Genomic DNA, 6,634 nt, shown 5'->3' with positions numbered 1-6,634 from the left:
AACTTAGCTATGAATAAACTGCTTGAAAAGTCAGTCTAGTGAGCTTCAAAGTTATTTGTCTCTGTTTTTCCTCTGTTCATTTTTCTACATTTAAGTTTTTGAGGCTGCAATCCAATTAAGATTTGTGTACATGCTTAATTTTACCACTGATAACTCCACTGAAATAAATCTACCTCTGCAGTGAGACACATGCATCAATATTTGTAGATACAGCAGTAAATATTACAGGAATCAAAGGCAGATGGTAAATAGTCTTATAATCTGTTAAATACATATTGGCTTACGCTAAAATAATGTCTTTAAAATGGGCTTCATCATACTTGAAAGGGTCCAGAGATCAGCCACAGAAAAAATTAGAAGTTGTCTTTTTTTTTAAATGAAATAAGGAGGAGGTCAGGAGAATTATTTCACCTATGAAAGACAACTACCAGGATCATGACAACAGCCTAGAGATGCGTGCATGTGTTGTTAAAAAAAAAAAATGCATGTTATAGAGAGAAGTCAGAAAATAATGAGCTTTCCAGCTACAGATTTCTTGGTTACATTTTCAGGTAGCCTTGCTATTTCACATATTTTTGGGATATCTCAGATATTTCAGATAGCCAAAGTGTCTCAGGAGGTTATGCTATCACTGAATTTTGTAAGAACAGGTTTGAGAAACATCTGTCAGGCACATCTGGGCATATCACTGTTTAGGTTACCTCTGGAGTTTCCCTCCTCCTCCTCCTCCATTTCTACATGGTGTAGCTGCATAATTTCTTTAATATTTATCTAAAGATACTTTGAGAGATACAGTTACCTATAAACTAAATACTTACTGGGAAAAATATGAAAACAAGCTGGCGAGTGTGATATTCAGAACAAGTTTATCATTGTAAGTAAATGAAAGACTAGTTCCGTGTCTCTGTTAGGGACAGTGGAGGACAAGAACAACAAGGAATATCATCAACAAGAGCAAGCAGATGCACTATGAGATGTCTGCAGGAGGATTTAGAAACAGAACATTCATTTATTTGACAGGAAAGACGGACACAAGTCCTAGAACATGCAAAGAACAATCCAAATATCTAAATTGTCCACACTGTCTAAATTACATTTGTCATATTCCACAAACAATAACCACAAAAATTTAAAGGTATAGAACAACAGATGTCCCTAGATTATAAGTCAACAAATAGAATGGAAAGAACAGGGATTCACTTTGTAACGAGCACCAGTATCATCCCTTAGCTACATATATTAAAGGTTTATCAGGATTTAAAAAAAAATAACATTGTGATCTCAGTACTAATACTTTGAAAATTAATCTTTTTTCAAATTTATGCAGTAATTCTCCAGCTTTAAAATAATACTCATTTTGTAATTTCTAGGTCAGTGCAGGGAATATATGCACCCTTCCTAAAGACTGCTGTTTATACAGCTATCAGTACAGTAGGGTTTTTTTTATTATTTTAAAGTCATAAACCATTAAGATAGTGTAAAGTACGTATGTCTGCTTCTATGAATATGCTAGTGAGATAAACTCAGATACATTGTGCTGTAAAGGCTACAGTTTTGCAACTGGTAGTAGCTATCTCTGGTTGTACATTTTTGCAGTTAACTCCATATTTGGACATTCACTCTTTTACCACCGTTACCTCTTTTCCATGAAAATCATTGTAGGAGAGGGTGTTTCTAGCCAAGGTACTTGAAAAAGAGTTTCACAAATTTTGCCTTGCAAGTACATTGCCAGAACAGTACCTGTCTTCCCTCTGAGGCATTTCTGGAGGCAGCAGTAGTCCCACCATAGGAACTGAGTTGTATAACCCCGCTTTCACAGTCTTCTAGGTTATTTGCTTATTGTTACATTTTTTTTTTTTGTTCGATTGTTTGCACTAAAGTGGTCTGAAAGACAGATCCCATTTAAAATAAACAGGTAAACACTCACAGAATACGCAATTTCAGTAAAACAAGGAGCTGAAGGCAGCACTAATCATCCATGTGCCATTCACTTCAGGAGACACTAAACCCACAGAACTTGCGTACAACGTGCAAGGCAGCAATACAGGACAGAGACAGTGCTGTGTTGGGATTTTAATATTATAAAGCAGAGCTGTCTTCTCTTTAATTGCAGCCAAGGCAGCTATGCTCCTTTACATCTATAGCGTCTCTGGAGGATTATTCATGACACAATTTCTGCCTTGCCAAGCTGTTCTTTAAATAGTTACCTGGCTCACTAATGTATGCTCCAATGTAATGGCTACCTGTATACATTTACGTATTCTCTATTTACTTGCTCACCTGGTGTGGCATGTAAAACTGCTGCAGACGATCAGATCTCATTACTGGCTACCCTCAGCAAATCTTCAATATTAATCAAACATTCTATGATTACCAGTTATCAAGTTCGTATGTGCATCTTATACAATCACAGTAAAGCCAATTACAGAGGAAAATTCTAGCTATCCATTGTGCAGTCTTTGGAGGATTTTGATGCTCTCTCTGCTGTCTGGATAGACTTTGTTGTTGTTGTTAAGATACCACTCAACAATGGAAAGTCTAAGACTGTTTCTTCTATTATTCACATGCAAATATTTATTCATGCAAAAAAAAAGCCCAAACAAAAATAGCAGGAAAAACTCAAAAGTACATAATTAACTTTGAATGAGATTTTATGCTTAACATCTGTCTGGTTTTAAAGAAAAGGTGGAATGTATGTGCCATTTGAGAAAGGAGTCATAGTCAGGGAGCGCCTGTGAGACACCTCCATTACTACCTACTATCTTGTATTTTTATTAGAAAGTGCCATCAGTGTTTTACAAACAACACTAAAACCGCCCCATTCTGAAGAACTTCCAGAGTAGGTTAGAGGCAACAGCTGAGTTTAACAGAGAGAAATAAATGAAGAAAGCACAATGTAGCAATGCGTTAATGATGAAAACTGCCTAATTTCTTGGATATAACAGCAGGAGGATTTAAAGGGGAACAAGGATGCTGTTCTGCAAATCTGTATAAAGACAGGCTTCCTTGTACAAAAGGAGATATGAGTAGATTGACATCCACAGAAATATAATTTTTATGTAGTGCAGGTGGTGGACCAGTAGTAGGACCGAGGACCAGTGGGCTTAAAAGGCTGGCATGCTGTAGTTTGTCGTAACAGATGACAGAAGGGTCACAAAACAGATTATCAAGTAACCCTCTTTTAACGGTTCAAAAATATTTGTAACAGGTATTTCTAGAAGGTTTGTTAGATGGAGTAGAAATGGAGAGCCACTAACAGATGCAAGCTCAGGTACACTACTACAGCATTACCATAGAATAATTATCAATAATACTATAGTAACCCATCAGTGTAGATACAAGTTTGTTTTTCTAGGTAAACTATAGAAAAAGAATACCCCAGACAACAATAGCTAAATTACATGGTGGTTAAATAGCCAAATACAGGAAGGGGGTATTTATGAACATGAATGAATACATGTGGGCTACCGCAGTATGGAAGTGTAATTAAATTATTTGCTTCTCTTTGCTGTGCCAGATCGTAATTGCGTGGTTCTGTTTGACTTTCAAGTTACTCATTAATGGATGTATATGCCACTAAGGTTGCTGCTTTACTGACACACGTAGCATCCTTACTGTTGCAGAATCTGAGTCGGAGGTCAAACTTGCAAACTGCAGCACATTAAATAATCAACATTATGAGTAAACCCCAAAATTTATGCTACAAGAGATAGATGAAGCTGAAATAACAGTTTCACTAACAGTTTCACAGAGTAGACTTGAAAAAGAGAAAGCAAGAGCCAAGGAAAGAAACCAAAAAGCATTTGAAAGCACAGCAGAGGGGTTTACATTGTGAAAGGTTTAGGGTGTAACAAACTGGTGGAGGATCCCATTTTCCTCTCGAATATAATCACAGAATTGTTTCAGGCAATAGAAGTCCAGTAGCATTGCCACAGAATTCCAAGGAATAATGATGAGTGTAGTAGCCATGATATAAAACCTCCTTCCAACCCACATAAAACAACCAAACTGTAAAGAAGGGAGAAGTTATGCCACCAGCACTAGCCAATCAAAACACATTTAGGTGACTTGGAAGATAAATATTTTCTTCTACAAAATTCCATAATTTGTTGGATGTCTTAACACTGACTCGAAAGCACACTCCCAGATCTTTAAATTTAAACAATGACGTTTCTCCTACCTTGTCGGTCTGCTGAGTTTGAAAAATTGTTTTATGTAACGAGTCAGTCTGGACTTTTGTTATTTCAAACAAGTTGGTGCACATGCCCCTTCACAGCCAAAGTGCTTAAATTTTAGTTAACTTTTGGTATGTAACAGGATCACAGTATAAACTAAACCTGAGTATCAATAATTTAGATTATGTATTATTTTTGGATGTCTCCAAATCCACAGTCATACTGTTCTCTCAGTCTAGACCCCCTAGTGGGGTCATATTAATTGTACTTTGTTACCTTCACTTAGTTATTTCTAAATCCAATTTAAACTTGCCCTCCTCTTTGCATGAACTCTGACAAAGTTCAGTTGAGGCTTTCTTTGTGTCCTAACAACATCGGTATTCAGAGTCAGTGACTACAATATCATCTTACCAGGACCTCTGTTTTCTTAGAATTATTCTCACTGTTTAACAGTCTTGGTTATATCTGGCTTGTAATTATTTGAACATTATTTTATGATATACAGTATAACAATTATTATACCATATGTTTATGTATTTAAATAGCTATTGCACCTACAACTATAATTTATGGAAGTAAAAGAGATTTGATTGGAGGCATTTAACTTTGCCCAAGTAATTACCTTCCGCTAAGACTGTACAGATAGGCTCTCCAGAACATTTGCAAGGAAGAAAAGCTGAAAAATAAGCGCTGAAATGTCAGAAGGGTAAGCAAAATTTCTCAGCGTTGTTTGAAACATCTCTTCACTGAAAAAGTCATAGTGTTAGTCGTAATTTTTGCCTTTTCTGACTTCCCTCAAATCCATCTTCTGAAAGATCTTTTCAAGTTGTGAAGTTACTCCTTTGGAATTTTCAATGCTTTCTAAATTCCCATGCTTCTTCCTGAAAAGGGGACAAATTTGAAACTAACAGGTTATGAGGTGAGAACAGAACTTACAGGTAATTTGCTATTGAAGCTGCTTTAGTTTAAAAGAAAAATGAAAACTGCTTCTCTGCCTTTGATTTCATCTACTATATGACAACAATTGAAATCCTAATCAAATATTGTACAAAAAGAAGATACTTAAATCAGAGCAAGCTAGCCACTCCCAGGTGTTGATAGCACTGTGCCTGATGTACCGTTCAATGCTTAACAAAACCCCCATGAACCAACTGCAACAAAGAAAGAATTCAGCTCTACTTGTAGAATTTCTGTAGTAGGTTTAGATCCTTATCCAACGCCTCTTACTGTGTACCACATTAAGTTATTCCAAGAACCACTTGCCTTGAAGTCCCAAGTTTTTAAAGACACTAGAAAAAAGGCACTACTAGAAATTATAACCATCAGGAGGGCATAAGGAACCAGAGAAATAGAAACTGGGGGTAGTTTAATGCTTTGCTGAGCTGTAATGCTGCTGGAATTGCCACCCCAATGTCACTGTGCCTTTCTAGTCTAGAAGACCATCTTAATGAGTAACAACAGTATCCTTCAAGCATTAATCCCTTCACAGACACTTGCTGGTTTGCCATGAGGAGGAAGAGCAAAAATCCTCAACTTTCAGTCTTGTAGCCTAGTAGAAACACACAGAACTATTAAAAAATGACAGTTCCTCAAGATTAAGCTTCCTCAGTATGGAATTCAGCTTAACTAAGGAGGTGGCCACGGAGCAGAGTAAAAGCTTTTATTTCACTGAGGAAACCTGAATTATGTCCAAGAAAATGGCACCTCCTGTCCACAGACTTCCAAGAAATAAGGCACTTACCCCAAAGTTCATCTGTCTCTGCTATCGCTCATGGTCTGAAACATGGTTCTGCCACACTAACCTGTTATTTTGCCACCAGTTTAGCAAAAGCCCTATGGCAAACAAATCCTTTCTGGGTAATCATTTAGCTATCCCCGTTCATTTGCGAGACATCTGGATCCATGAAGTGTACTGCACCTTGCTGCTGCTAGGAAACATGCAGTGTTGTGCAAGCTTATTCCCGCAGGGATAAAGGCAGCATCTCGGAAAGGTTTGTATGCAGCGGTGCAATGGCAGAAAGCAAGATTTTCTCCATGTGCACCACTTTCAAGGCAAACATGGAGCTTTCAGCCCTGTTGTTTCCACAGTCTGCTTAGCAAGGAACCTCATTATCCATTTGTGCAAGAGAAGCATTGTCTGACAAGAACGTCTGATAAAGCGCACGAGGACCTGACCGCACTCCGAGAGCTGGGTCCCGTTCTCTGGATTCCAGCTGCAGGGCAGCAAGAGCCCACCATGCACTGTCTGGTCACGGTGAAGCATTACTGTTGCAGCCTACAATACTGCTTCAAATAAAGACACCTGCCTGACAAAATACAGTGCTATGTTTTGTGACTGAAGAAGGCAATTCAGTCTCCCAGAGGGCTAGGATTTATAGACTAATTCCAGAGCAGTCCGTTGCGACCACTGGGTGAGGAGCACTGCTGGACTGCGGGAGCAGCGAGGGGCCAGTACAACA

The sequence above is a fragment of the Falco cherrug genome, chromosome 8 (assembly GCF_023634085.1).
Source record: "Falco cherrug isolate bFalChe1 chromosome 8, bFalChe1.pri, whole genome shotgun sequence".
Classification (NCBI taxonomy): Eukaryota; Metazoa; Chordata; class Aves; order Falconiformes; family Falconidae; genus Falco; species Falco cherrug.
The sequence above is the reverse complement of the archived record's forward strand: the minus strand, read 5'-3'. Positions refer to the sequence as shown.